Below are 15105 nucleotides of genomic sequence, written 5' to 3'. Positions count from 1 at the left end.
AAAAAGTCAAGGGGTCTGAATACTTTCTGAATGCACTGTATAACCCCCTTTCACACTGCACTCCCTCTGGCTGCCTCTGAGCCTCACACAATAATATTGACACAACAGGAGACCTCCATGTAAACACTGTTTCAACAGCACACCAGGCAGATGAGTTTACTTCAAACTCCCCTATAGATCAGATTAGTGTTTCTACAGACAGACTCAGTAACACCAGAGATAAATGGATCAAACAGCAGAGCAGCAGTGTGTTTAAACAACCACATTGTCAGACGACCCAGTCATGCAGAAAACCCTGAGATCATCACCCCTTCCCTCCCCCTTCTCCCCCCCCCTCCCCTTCTCCCTCTCCCCCTTCCCTCCCCCTTCTCCCTCTCCCCCTTCTCCCTCTCCCCCCTTCCCTCCCCCTTCTCCCTCTCCCCCTTCTCTCTCTCCACTCCATCTCTCTCACCCTCCCTCCACCTCCTCTGTCCCCACCTCCTCCTTCGCCCCCTCCAACCCCCTCCACCTCCTCCTTCCCCCTCCTCCTCACCCACTTCTCTCTCTCCCTCCCTCCACCTCCTCTGTCCCCAACTCCTCCTCCTCCTTCACCCCCTCCACCTCTTCCTTCCCCCTCCTCCTCACCCCCTTCTCTCTCTCCCCTCCCTCCACCTCCTCTGTCCCCACCTCCTCCGCCTCCTTCCCCCCTCCAACCCCCTCCTCCTCCTTCCCCTCCTCCAACCCCCTCCTCCTCCTCCTTCCCCCCTTTAACCACCTCCTCCTCCTCCAACCCCCTCCTCACCCCCCTTCTCTCTCTACCTCCCTCCCTCCCACATGCCACATTTTATCAGCAAACAGGAAGTGTGCTCCTTGGCTGGAAAATGTTGCACATTCTTCTGCTCAATAACTACACAGAGCTGCCAAATACAGGAGGGAAAAACAGAGGAAGACTTTCTCCAGGGAGTATCGCCCTCCTCCTCCTCCCCCTCCCCCTCCCCCTCCTCCTCCCCTCCTCCTCCTCCTCCTCCTCCTCCCCCTCCCCCCTCCCCCTCCCCCCTCCTCCTCCTCCCTCCCCCTCCTCCTCCTCCCCCTCCTCCTCCTCCTCCTCCTCCTCCCTCCCCTCCCCCCTCCCCCTCCCTCCCCCTCCCCTCCTCCCTCCCCCTCCTCCTGCCCTCCCCCCTCCCAGCCAACCCTCCCCCTCCCCCCTCCTCCCTCCCCCCTCCCTCCCTCCTCCCTCCCTCCCCCTCCTCCCTCCTCCCCCTCCCCTCCTCCCCTCCCCCTCCTCCCTCCTCCCTCCTCCCTCCCTCCTCCTCCCCCTCCTCCTCCCCTCCTCCTCCTCCTCCTCCTCCCTCCTCCTCCTCCCTCCTCCTCCTCCCTCCCCCTCCTCCCCTCCTCCTCCCTCCTCCCCTCCTCCTCCCCCTCCTCCTCCTCCTCCCCCTCCTCCTCCTCCCCCTCCTCCTCCTCCTCCTCCCCCTCCTCCTCCTCCTCCTCCTCCTCCTCCTCCCCCTGCTAGAGTGTTGTCCTCTTCCTGCCTGCCAGCCAGCCAACCAACCCCCGGCAGCACCATCTTTACACAGCCGTCCCTTTGAGCAGGGAGAGACTAGCTCTATGTCCACACTCCACACTCACACTCACACACTCCACACTCACACACTCCGTACTCACGTACACACGGCAGGCACACTCCACACTCACACACTCCGTACTCCCACACTCCATACTCACACACTCCGTACTCACGTACACACGGCAGGCACACTCCACGCTCACACACTCCGTACTCCCACACTCCACACTCACACACTCCGTACTCACGTACACACGGCAGGCACACTCCACACTCACACACTCCGTACTCACGTACACACGGCAGGCACACTCCACACTCACACACTCCGTACTCCCACACTCCATACTCACACACTACACACAGTGAAAGGGCCACGGCGAGCAGCTTGGCGATCTGATGATCAGCTGGTCAGAGACAAAGGCTTTTTAGTCCTTTTATGATCTCCTAGGAAGAAAACCGTTCTCTGCTGCTAGCGACTGGAACCAGCGTTGAACAGTAGAGACTGGCAGAACAGGTGTTGTGTGTGTGTGTGGAGGATGAGGGCTGTAGTAGAGACTGGCAGAACGGGTGTTGTGTGTGGAGGATGAGGGCTGTAGTAGAGACTGGCAGAACGGGTGTTGTGTGTGGAGGATGAGGGCTGTAGTAGAGACTGGCAGAACGGGTGTTGTGTGTGGAGGATGAGGGCTGTAGTAGAGACTGGCAGAACGGGTGTTGTGTGTGGAGGATGAGGGCTGCAGTAGAGACTGGCAGAACAGGTGTTGTGTGTGTGTGTGGAGGATGAGGGCTGTAGTAGAGACTGGCAGAACGGGTGTTGTGTGTGGAGGATGAGGGCTGTAGTAGAGACTGGCAGAACGGGTGTTGTGTGTGGAGGATGAGGGCTGTAGTAGAGACTGGCAGAACGGGTGTTGTGTGTGGAGGATGAGGGCTGTAGTAGAGACTGGCAGAACAGGTGTTGTGTGGAGGATGAGGGCTGTAGTAGAGACTGGCAGAACGGGTGTTGTGTGGAGGATGAGAGCTGCAGTGGATATCTCAGATAGGGGGGAGTGAGGCCTAAGAGGGTTTTATAAATAAGCATCAACCAGTGGGTCTTGCGACCAGTATACAGAGATGACCAGTTTACAGAGTATAGAGTGCAGTGATGTGTCCTATAAGGAGCATTGGTGGTACATCTGAATGGTAAAGAACATCTAGCCGCTCGAGAGCACCCTTACCTGCTGATCTATAAACTACATCTCCGTAATCTAACCTGGGTAGGATGGTCATCTGAATCAGGGTTAGTTTGGCAGCTGGGATGAAAGAGGAGCGATTTACATTGGAGGAAACCAAGTCTAGATTTAACTTCAGCCTGCAGCTTTGATATGTGCTGAGAGAAGGACAGTGCACCGTCTAGCCATACTCCCAAGTACTTGTATGAGGTGACGACCTCAAGCTCTAAACCCTCCCCTTAGTTTTGGAGGTGTTCACAACAACGTTAAGGGCAGAGAAAGCTTGTTGGACACTAAGAAAGCTTTGTTGTAGAGCGTTTAACACAAAAACCGGGGAGGGGCCAGCTGAGTATAAGACATGTGCATGTAAATGGATGAGAGAGCTTCCTCCTGCCTGAGCTATGTTGTTGATGTAAATTGAGAAGAGCGTGGGGCCTAGGAATGGAATGTTCTACCGCATCAAAGGCTTTGGACAAGTCATTAAAAATATCAGCTTAGAATCGAGGCAATGGTGACATCACTGAGGACCTTTAAGGTTGCAGTGACACATCCATCCTGAGCTATGTTGTTGATGTAAATTGAGAAGAGCGTGGGGCCTAGGATCGAGCCTTGGGGTTCTCCCTTGGTGGCTGAGACAGCAGATACTCTGACTTTACATACCGCACTCTTTGAGAGAGGTAGTTAGCAAACCAGGCCAAAGACCCCTCAGAGACACCAATACTCCTTAGCCGGACCACAACAATGGAATAGTCTACCGTATCAAAGGCTTTGGCCAAGTCAATAAAAATAGCCGCACAACATCGCTTAGAATCAAGGGCGATGGTGACATCACTGAGGACCTTTAAGGTTGCAGTGACACATCCATAACCTGAGCGGGAAACCAGATTGCATACCAGAGAGAATACTATAGACATACCAGAGAGAATACTATAGACATACCAGAGAGAATACTATAGACATACCATAGAGAATACTATAGACATACCAGAGAGAATACTATAGACATACCAGAGAGAATACTATAGACATACCAGAGAGAATACTATAGACATACCAGAGAGAATACTATAGACATACCAGAGAGAATACTATAGACATACCAGAGTCAACTATATTAGGCCTCTACATAGATATGTTTTGATGCTCCACACACTGCCAATTCTACCCTCTCCCAAAAACTCAGTTTATAACTATTCCTGTACTGCCCGTTCCTGTTGATCCTGTCCTGTCCTGTCGATCCTGTCCTGTCCTGTCGACCCTGTCCTGTCCTGTCGATCCTGTCCTGTCCTGTCGATCCTGTCCTGTCCTGTCGATCTTGTCCTGTCCTGTCGATCCTGTCCTGTCCTGTCGATCCTGTCCTGTTGATCCTGTCCTGTCCTGTCGATCTTGTCCTGTCCTGTCGATCCTGTCCTGTCCTGTCCTGTCCTGTCGATCCTGTCCTGTCCTGTCGATCCTGTCCTGTCCTGTCGATCCTGTCCTGTCCTGTCGATCTTGTCCTGTCCTGTCGATCCTGTCCTGTCCTGTCGATCCTGTCCTGTCCTGTCGATCCTGTCCTGTCCTGTCCTGTCCTGTCCTGTCGATCCTGTCCTGTCCTGTCGATCCTGTCCTGTCCTGTCGATATTGTCCTGTCCTGTCGATCCTGTCCTGTCCTGTCGATCCTGTCCTGTCGATCCTGTCCTGTCGATCCTGTCCTGTCCTGTCGATCCTGTCCTGTCCTGTCCTGGATCCTGTCCTGTCCTGTCCTGTCGATCCTGTCCTGTCCTGTCCTGTCGATCCTGTCCTGTCCTGTCGATCCTGTCCTGTCGATCCTGTCCTGTCCTGTCGATCCTGTCCTGTCCTGTCGATCCTGTCCTGTCGATCCTGTCCTGTCGATCCTGTCCCGTCCTGTCGATCCTGTCCTGTCCTGTCGATCCTGTCCTGTCCTGTCGATCCTGTCCTGTCCTGTCGATCCTGTCCTGTCGATCCTGTCCTGTCCTGTCGATCCTGTCCTGTCGATCCTGTCCTGTCCTGTCCTGTCGATCCTGTCCTGTCGATCCTGTCCTGTCGATCCTGTCCTGTCCTGTCGATCCTGTCCTGTCCTGTCGATCCTGTCCTGTCCTGTCGATCCTGTCCTGTCGATCCTGTCCTGTCCTGTCGATCCTGTCCTGTTGATCCTGTCCTGTCGATCCTGTCCTGTCCTGTCGATCCTGTCCTGTCCTGTTGACCCTGTCCTGTCCTGTCGACCCTGTCCTGTCCTGTCGATCCTGTCCTGTCCTGTCGATCCTGTCCTGTCCTGTCGATCCTGTCCTGTCCTGTTGATCCTGTCCTGTCGATCCTGTCCTGTCCTGTCGATCCTGTCCTGTCCTGTCGATCCTGTCCTGTCCTGTCGATCCTGTCCTGTCCTGTCGATCCTGTCCTGTCCTGTCGATCCTGTCCTGTCGATCCTGTCCTGTCCTGGCGATCCTGTCCTGTCCTGTCCTGTCGATCCTGTCCTGTCCTGTCGATCCTGTCCTGTCGATCCTGTCCTGTCGATCCTGTCCTGTCGATCCTGTCCTGTCGATCCTGTCCTGTCGATCCTGTCCTGTCGATCCTGTCCTGTCCTGGCGATCCTGTCCTGTCGATCCTGTCCTGTCCTGTCGATCCTGTCCTGTCGATCCTGTCCTGTCCTGTCGATCCTGTCCTGTCGATCCTGTCCTGTCGATCCTGTCCTGTCCTGTCGATCCTGTCCTGTCGATCCTGTCCTGTCCTGTCGATCCTGTCCTGTCCTGTCGATCCTGTCCTGTCCTGTTGATCCTGTCCTGTCCTGTTGATCCTGTCCTGTCCTGTTGATCCTGTCCTGTCGATCCTGTCCTGTCCTGTCGATCCTGTCCTGTCCTGTCGACCCTGTCCTGTCGATCCTGTCCTGTCCTGTCGATCCTGTCCTGTCCTGTCAACCCTGTCCTGTCGATCCTGTCCTGTCCTGTCGATCCTGTCCTGTCGATCCTGTCCTGTCCTGTCGATCCTGTCCTGTCCTGTCCTGTCGATCCTGTCCTGTCAATCCTGTCCTGTCGATCCTGTCCTGTCGATCCTGTCCTGTCGATCCTGTCCTGTCGATCCTGTCCTGTCCTGGCGATCCTGTCCTGTCCTGTCCTGTCGATCCTGTCCTGTCCTGTCGATCCTGTCCTGTCAATCCTGTCCTGTCGATCCTGTCCTGTCGATCCTGTCCTGTCGATCCTGTCCTGTCCTGTCGATCCTGTCCTGTCCTGTCGATCCTGTCCTGTCGATCCTGTCCTGTCCTGTCGATCCTGTCCTGTCGATCCTGTCCTGTCGATCCTGTCCTGTCGATCCTGTCCTGTTGATCCTGTCCTGTCCTGTCGATCCTGTCCTGTCCTGTCGATCCTGTCCTGTCCTGTCGATCCTGTCCTGTCGATCCTGTCCTGTCGATCCTGTCCTGTCCTGTCGATCCTGTCCTGTTGATCCTGTCCTGTCCTGTCGATCCTGTCCTGTCGATCCTGTCCTGTCGATCCTGTCCTGTCCTGTTGATCCTGTCCTGTCGATCCTGTCCTGTCCTGTCGATCCTGTCCTGTCCTGTCGATCCTGTCCTGTCCTGTCTACCCTGTCCTGTCGATCCTGTCCTGTCCTGTCGATCCTGTCCTGTCCTGTCGACCCTGTCCTGTCGATCCTGTCCTGTCCTGTCGATCCTGTCCTGTCAATCCTGTCATGTCGATCCTGTCCTGTCCTGTCGATCCTGTCCTGTCCTGTCGATCCTGTCCTGTCCTGTTGATCCTGTCCTGTCCTGTCGATCCTGTCCTGTCGATCCTGTCCTGTCGATCCTGTCCTGTCCTGTTGATCCTGTCCTGTCCTGTCCTGTCCTGTCGATCCTGTCCTGTCCTGTCCTGTCGATCCTGTCCTGTCAATCCTGTCCTGTCGATCCTGTCCTGTCCTGTCGATCCTGTCCTGTCCTGTCGATCCTGTCCTGTCCTGTCGATCCTGTCCTGTCCTGTCGATCCTGTCCTGTCCTGTCGATCCTGTCCTGTCCTGTCGATCCTGTCCTGTCGATCCTGTCCTGTCCTGTCGATCCTGTTGATCCTGTCCTGTCCTGTCGATCCTGTCCTGTCCTGTCGATCCTGTCCTGTCCTGTTGATCCTGTCCTGTCCTGTCGATCCTGTCCTGTCCTGTCGATCCTGTCCTGTCCAGTCGATCCTGTCCTGTCCTGTCGATCCTGTCCTGTCCTGTCGATCCTGTCCTGTCCTGTCGATCCTGTCCTGTCCTGTCGATCCTGTCCTGTCGATCCTGTCCTGTCGATCCTGTCCTGTCCTGTCCTGTCCTGTCGATCCTGTCCTGTCCTGTCCTGTCCTGTCGATCCTGTCCTGTCAATCCTGTCCTGTCGATCCTGTTGATCCTGTCCTGTCGATCCTGTCCTGTCCTGTCGATCCTGTCCTGTCCTGTCGATCCTGTCCTGTCCTGTCGATCCTGTCCTGTCCTGTTGATCCTGTCCTGTCGATCCTGTCCTGTCGATCCTGTCCTGTCCAGTCGATCCTGTCCTGTCCTGTCGATCCTGTCCTGTCCTGTCGATCCTGTCCTGTCCTGTCGATCCTGTCCTGTCCTGTCGATCCTGTCCTGTCCTGTCAATCCTGTCCTGTCCTGTCGATCCTGTCCTGTCCTGTCGATCCTGTCCTGTCCTGTCGATCCTGTCCTGTCGATCCTGTCCTGTCCTGTCGATCCTGTCCTGTCCTGTCGATCCTGTCCTGTCGATCCTGTCCTGTCGATCCTGTCCTGTCCTGTCGATCCTGTCCTGTCCTGTCGATCCTGTCCTGTCGATCCTGTCCTGTCCTGTCGATCCTGTCCTGTCCTGTCGATCCTGTCCTGTCGATCCTATCCTGTCGATCCTGTCCCGTCCTGTCGATCCTGTCCTGTCGATCCTGTCCTGTCGATCCTGTCCTGTCGATCCTGTCCTGTCGATCCTGTCCTGTCGATCCTGTCCCGTCCTGTCGATCCTGTCCTGTCCTGTCGATCCTGTCCTGTCCTGTCGATCCTGTCCTGTCGATCCTGTCCCGTCCTGTCGATCCTGTCCTGTCCTGTCGATCCTGTCCTGTCCTGTCGATCCTGTCCTGTCGATCCTGTCCTGTCCTGTCGATCCTGTCCTGTCCTGTCGATCCTGTCCTGTCGATCCTGTCCCGTCCTGTCGATCCTGTCCTGTCCTGTCGATCCTGTCCTGTCCTGTCGATCCTGTCCTGTCGATCCTGTCCCGTCCTGTCGATCCTGTCCTGTCCTGTCGATCCTGTCCTGTCCTGTCGATCCTGTCCTGTCGATCCTGTCCTGTCCTGTCGATCCTGTCCTGTCCTGTCGATCCTGTCCTGTCGATCCTGTCCTGTCCTGTCGATCCTGTCCTGTCCTGTCGATCCTGTCCTGTCCTGTCGATCCTGTCCTGTCCTGTCGATCCTGTCCTGTCAATCCTGTCCTGTCGATCCTGTCCCGTCCTGTCGATCCTGTCCTGTCCTGTCGATCCTGTCCTGTCGATCCTGTCCTGTCGATCCTGTCCCGTCCTGTCGATCCTGTCCTGTCCTGTCGATCCTGTCCTGTCCTGTCGATCCTGTCCTGTCCTGTCGATCCTGTCCTGTCCTGTCGATCCTGTCCTGTCGATCCTGTCCTGTCGATCCTGTCCTGTCCTGTCGATCCTGTCCTGTCGATCCTGTCCTGTCCTGTCGATCCTGTCCTGTTGATCCTGTCCTGTCGATCCTGTCCTGTCCTGTCGATCCTGTCCTGTCGATCCTGTCCTGTCCTGTCGATCCTGTCCTGTCCTGTCGATCCTGTCCTGTCGATCCTGTCCTGTCGATCCTGTCCTGTCCTGTCGATCCTGTCCTGTCGATCCTGTCCTGTCCTGTCGATCCTGTCCTGTCCTGTCGATCCTGTCCTGTCCTGTCGATCCTGTCCTGTCGATCCTGTCCTGTCGATCCTGTCCTGTCCTGTCGATCCTGTCCTGTCCTGGCGATCCTGTCCTGTCCTGTCCTGTCGATCCTGTCCTGTCCTGTCGATCCTGTCCTGTCGATCCTGTCCTGTCGATCCTGTCCTGTCGATCCTGTCCTGTCCTGTCGACCCTGTCCTGTCGATCCTGTCCTGTCCTGTCGATCCTGTCCTGTCCTGTCGATCCTGTCCTGTCGATCCTGTCCTGTCGATCCTGTCCTGTCCTGTCCTGTCGATCCTGTCCTGTCCTGTCGATCCTGTCCTGTCAATCCTGTCCTGTCGATCCTGTCCTGTCCTGTCGATCCTGTCCTGTCCTGTCGATCCTGTCCTGTCCTGTCGATCCTGTCCTGTCCTGTCGATCCTGTCCTGTCCTGTCGATCCTGTCCTGTCCTGTCGATCCTGTCCTGTCGATCTTGTCCTGTCCTGTTGATCCTGTCCCGTCCTGTCGATCCTGTCCTGTCCTGTCGATCCTGTCCTGTCCTGTTGATCCTGTCCTGTCCTGTCGATCCTGTCCTGTCCTGTTGATCCTGTCCTGTCCTGTCGATCCTGTCCTGTCCTTTCGATCCTGTCCTGTCCTGTCCTGTCGATCCTGTCCTGTCCTGTCGATCCTGTCCTGTCCTTTCGATCCTGTCCTGTCCTGTCCTGTCGATCCTGTCCTGTCCTGTCGATCCTGTCCTGTCCTGTTGATCCTGTCCTGTTGATCCTGTCCTGTTGATCCTGTCCTGTCCTGTTGATCCTGTCCTGTCCTGTCGATCCTGTCCTGTCCTGTCGATCCTGTCCTGTCCTGTCGATCCTGTCCTGTCGATCCTGTCCTGTCGATCCTGTCCTGTCCTGTCGATCCTGTCCTGTCCTGTCGATCCTGTCCTGTCCTGTCGATCCTGTCCTGTCGATCCTGTCCTGTCGATCCTGTCCTGTCCTGTCGATCCTGTCCTGTTGATCCTGTCCTGTCCTGTTGATCCTGTCCTGTCCTGTCCTGTCGATCCTGTCCTGTCGATCCTGTCCTGTCCTGTCGATCCTGTCCTGTCCTGTCGATCCTGTCCTGTCCTGTCGATCCTGTCCTGTCCTGTCGATCCTGTCCTGTCGATCCTGTCCTGTCGATCCTGTCCTGTCCTGTTGATCCTGTCCTGTCCTGTCGATCCTGTCCTGTCCTGTCCTGTCCTGTCGATCCTGTCCTGTCCTGTCGATCCTGTCCTGTCCTGTTGATCCTGTCCTGTCCTGTCCTGTCCTGTCCTGTCCTGTCCTGTCGATCCTGTCCTGTCCTGTCGATCCTGTCCTGTCCTGTCCTGTCCTGTCCTGTCCTGTCCTGTCGATCCTGTCCTGTCCTGTTGATCCTGTCCTGTCCTGTCCTGTCCTGTCCTGTCCTGTCGATCCTGTCCTGTCCTGTCGATCCTGTCCTGTCCTGTCGATCCTGTCCTGTCCTGTCCGATCCTGTCCTGTCGATCCTGTCCTGTCCTGTCCTGTCCTGTCCTGTCCTGTCGATCCTGTCCTGTCCTGTCCTGTCCTGTCCTGTCCTGTTGATCCTGTCCTGTCCTGTCCTGTCGATCCTGTCCTGTCCTGTCGATCCTGTCCTGTCCTGTTGATCCTGTCCTGTCCTGTCCTGTCCTGTCCTGTCCTTTCCTGTCCTGTCGATCTTGTCCCCAACCTGACTCTAGAACTTCACTCCAGTTTCTGCCAGAATCCCAGAGGACCCGTAAGATCTCTTTTTGTTGGATTTACTCATAATATGATTAAATATGAAGTGATGTCACGCAAATATTTAGTAAACCCAACATATTAGTGTCTCACACTCTCATTGTAACCCACTTTGGCAGGCAATGTGGAGCCGAGTGCTCGCAGTTCTGCGGGTGGGCTGAGCATTGCATGATGCTGAATTAGTCGCTGTCATTAAGAGTGGTGATGGTGGGAAATAGAAAAGATGAGAGAGAGGAAGAGGGAGAGGAGGGGATAAGAGGGATAAGGAGAGAAGATGAGAGGAGAGGAGGAGGGAGAGGAGGGGAGGGGATAAGAGAGACAAGGAGAGAAGTGAGAGGAGAGAAGATGAGAAGAGGATGAATAGATTAGAGATGAGGAGAGGAGGAGAGAAGGGAAGAGAGGGGGAGAAGAGAGGGAGAGAAGAGGAGAGGAGAGCGAGAAGGAGAGAGAAAGGAAGAGAGGAGGGAGAAGGAAGAGAGGAGAGAAGGGAAGAGAGGAGGGAGAAGAGAGGAGAGAAGGGAAGGGAAGAGAGGAGGGAGAAGAGCGGGAGAGGAGAGATGAGGAGAGCCATAGGAGGAGAGAAGGGAAGAGAGGAGGGAGAAGAGAGGAGGGAGAAGAGAGGAGAGAAGGGAAGGGAAGAGAGGAGGGAGAAGAGCGGGAGAGATGAGGAGAGGAGAGCGAGAGGAAGAGAGGAGGGAGAAGAGAGGAGAGGAGAGACGAGGAGAGCCATAGGAGGAGAGAAGGGAAGAGAGGGAGAGAAGAGAGGGAGAGACGAGGAGAGGAGAGGAGGAGGATGTGAATGATCTGTCCTCACATGTTGGTGTTCTTTAAGAGGGTGAATAAACAGTACTGAAAACAGATTGGCACAGCGGGTCTTCTCTGACAGGAGGGAGAGGGAGGGGAAAGAGGAGAGACAGACTCTGGTACTCAGGGCTACATCTGTTCCTCATAAGAAATGAGACACACGAGCGCTGACACACACGCTCAAATATGTGCATTTGTAAAACACACATCTCATCAGATGTCCTCATGTTACACACACATAAACAAGATGTCAAACAAACCTTCTGATAGGAGCTGTAGAAAGAGACACTGTCTGTGACCTACTGTATTATACTGTAAGCCCGTTGTACGCTGGGCCCATGGGCCCTGGTCATTCTGTCAGCCCGTTGTACGCTGGGCCCATGGGCCCTGGTCATACTGTAAGCCAGTTATACGGGGCGCCAGGGTAGCCTAGTGGTTAGAGCGTTGGAATAGTGACCGGAAGGTTGCAAGTTCATACCCCCGAGCTGACAAGGTACAAATCTGTCGTTCTGCCCCTGAACAGGCAGTTAACCCAATTTTCCTAGGCCGTCATTGAAAATAAGAATTTGTTCTTAACTGACTTGCCTGGTTAAATAAAGGTAAAAAAAAAAAAAAGCCCGTTATACTGGTCATACTGTCAGCCCGTTATACGCTGGGCCCATGGGCCCTGGTCATACTGTAAGCCCGTTATACGCTGGGCCCATGGGCCCTGGTCATACTGTCAGCCCGTTATACGCTGGGCCCATGGGCCCTGGTCATACTGTAAGCCCGTTGTACGCTGGGCCCATGGGCCCTGGTCATACTCTAAGCCCGTTATACGCTGGGCCCATTGGCCCTGGTCCAAAGTAGTGCTCTATACAGGACATAGGGTCCCATTAGGACCACAGTACTGAGAGAACAGAGGCTGAGCAGTAACGCCCTCTTTATCTTCGTAAAGCACTTAAAGGGATTGAACACCGAGTGTGTGTGTGTGTGTGTGTGTGTGTGTGTGTGTGTGTGTGTGCGTGTGCGTGTGTGTGTGTGGATTTAACCTCTTGAAACTCCCCATCCCGGATCAGAGTGTTTTCTTTCGAACAGTAGCAATTATATGCATAGTCGAGCATCTTTTTGTGACAAAATATCTTGTTTAAAACGGGAACGTTTTTCTTCCAAAAATGAAATAGCGCCACCATAAGTGTAAGAGGTTAACACTGAGTGGTAGAGCAGAGACTGTTCACCTACAATCTATGACCTACTTTAAGAGGTCAGGCTATATACAAACACATGGAGACACACAGGGAGACACACACATACGACGCCAGGAGGAGGGAGGGATGGTTGCTGAGGAAGTCCTGGTTGCCAAGGGCGTGGAGCGGTGGGGGATCCCGTTTCACCAGAGAGAGGAAAGGTGAGGCTAGGAGGTGTGTCTATTGAGAATACGGGTACCAGTTCATGGCTACTGAACCATCTGGCTAGGGTGTGGTTTCACTTACAGTATATGTCTAATATATCTCATCTCCTCTCTTCACACCTCCCCTCCCCCCTCCTCCTCTCCCATTCTCTCCTCCTCCTCTCCCATCCTCCCCTCCACCTCCCCTCTCCTCCTCTCCCATTCTCTCCTCCTCCTCTCCCCTCCTCCCCTCCACCTCCCCTCCTCCTCTCCCATCCTCTCCTCCTCCTCCTCTCCCATCCTCCCCTCCACCTCCCCTCCTCTCCCATCCTCTCCTCCTCCTCCTCTCCCATCCTCCCCTCCACCTCCCCTCCTCCTCTCCCATTCTCTCCCTCCTCCTCCCCCTCCCCTCCTCCTCCTCCTCCCTCCTCCTCCCTCATTCTCTCCTCCTCCTCTCCCATCCTCTCCTCCTCTACCCAGACCTTAACAGTTTCTTTACTAGAGGACAAAAACCTTTCTCTATACTTCCTGAACTGACTGAATACACAATACATGTATATTGATAATGTCATCTAATGTAAAGGTCATGAGGTTCTGTGAACAACAACTGGCTTCAGACATTCCATCAGAGCATCCAGGCTACAAACAGTCTGTCATTCAGAGCAACAGAGTCCAGGCTACAAACAGTCTGTCATTCAGAGCAACAGAGCATCCAGGCTACAAACAGTCTGTCATTCAGAGCATCAGAGTCCAGGCTACAAACAGTCTGTCATTCAGAGCAACAGAGTCCAGGCTACAAACAGTCTGTCATTCAGAGCATCAGAGTCCAGGCTACAAACAGTCTGTCATTCAGAGCAACAGAGTCCAGGCTACAGTCTGTCATTCAGAGCATCAGAGTCCAGGCTACAAACAGTCTGTCATTCAGAGCAACAGAGTCCAGGCTACAAACAGTCTGTCATTCAGAGCATTAGAGTCCAGGCTACAAACAGTCTGTCATTCAGAGCATCAGAGTCCAGGCTACAGTCTGTCATTCAGAGCAACAGAGTCCAGGCTACAAACAGTCTGTCATTGAGAGCATCAGAGTCCAGGCTACAAACAGTCTGTCATTCAGAGCAACAGAGTCCAGGCTACAAACAGTCTGTCATTCAGAGCATTAGAGTCCAGGCTACAAGCAGTCTGTCATTCAGAGCATCAGAGTCCAGGCTACAAACAGTCTGTCATTCAGAGCATTAGAGTCCAGGCTACAAACAGTCTGTCATTCAGAGCATCAGAGTCCAGGCTACAGTCTGTCATTCAGAGCAACAGAGTCCAGGCTACAAACAGTCTGTCATTGAGAGCATCAGAGTCCAGGCTACAAACAGTCTGTCATTCAGAGCAACAGAGTCCAGGCTACAAACAGTCTGTCATTCAGAGCAACAGAGTCCAGGCTACAAACAGTTTGTCATTCAGTCTGTTCTCCTGCTGAACGTTGATGAATAAATTATTGCATTGGAGCTACTAGTGCCTCTGTGACCTGGAGCCATGCTCTACTAACTAAACTATAGAGGACCCTGTTCTACTAACTGAACTACAGAGGACCATGTTCTACTAACTGAACAACAGAGGACCCTGTTCTACTAACTGAACTATAGAGGAACATGTTCTACTAACTGAACTACAGAGGACCATGTTCTACAACTGAACTACAGAGAACCATGTTCTACAACTGAACTACAGAGGACCATGTTCTACTAACTGAACTACAGAGGACCATGTTCTACTAACTGAACAACAGAGGACCTGGAGCCATGTTCTACTAACTAAACTATAGAGGACCCTGTTCTACTAACGGAACTACAGAGGACCATGTTCTACTAACTGAACTACAGAGGACCCTGTTCTACTGACTGAACTATAGAGGACCATGTTCTACTAACTGAACTACAGAGGACCATGTTCTACAACTGAACTACAGAGAACCATGTTCTACAACTGAACTACAGAGGACCATGTTCTACTAACTGAACTACAGAGGACCATGTTCTACTAACTGAACAACAGAGGACCTGGAGCCATGTTCTACTAACTGAACTACAGAGGACCATGTTCTACTAACTGAACTACAGAGGACCATGTTCTACTAACTGAACTACAGAGGACCATGTTCTACTGACTGAACTACAGAGGACCATGTCCTACTAACTCAACTACAGAGGACCATGTTCTACTAACTGAACTACAGAGGACCATGTTCTACTAACTGAACTACAGAGGACCATGTTCTACTGACTGAACTACAGAGGACCATGTCCTACTAACTCAACTACAGAGGACCATGTTCTACTAACTGAACTACAGAGGACCATGTTCTACTCACTGAACTACAGAGGACCTGGAGTCATTCTCCATCTCTGTTGTAGCTAGCTGCTTCACGCTGGTCACAGAGGACCTGGAGTCATTCTCCATCTCTGTTGTAGCTACCTGCTTCACGCTGGTCACAGAGGACCTGGAGTCATTCTCCATCTCTGTTGTAGCTACCTGCTTCACGCTGGTCACAGCAGAGATTTACAATCTGAAAAAATTAG

The 15105-nt window shown here is 53.6% G+C and overlaps 1 protein-coding gene across 1 annotated transcript in view; it reads right to left on the bottom strand.

Moving 5' to 3' along the window:
* LOC135529953 (C-terminal-binding protein 2-like) overlaps nt 1-15105 on the bottom strand; it is a 114721-nt gene that overhangs the window by 52610 nt on the left and 47006 nt on the right. The window lies entirely within an intron of this gene.

This window comes from Oncorhynchus masou, unplaced genomic scaffold (genome assembly GCF_036934945.1).
Source record: "Oncorhynchus masou masou isolate Uvic2021 unplaced genomic scaffold, UVic_Omas_1.1 unplaced_scaffold_1217, whole genome shotgun sequence".
Taxonomy (NCBI): domain Eukaryota; kingdom Metazoa; phylum Chordata; class Actinopteri; order Salmoniformes; family Salmonidae; genus Oncorhynchus; species Oncorhynchus masou.
Note: the sequence above shows the minus strand (reverse complement) of the source record. Positions and strands in the feature narration are given on the sequence as shown.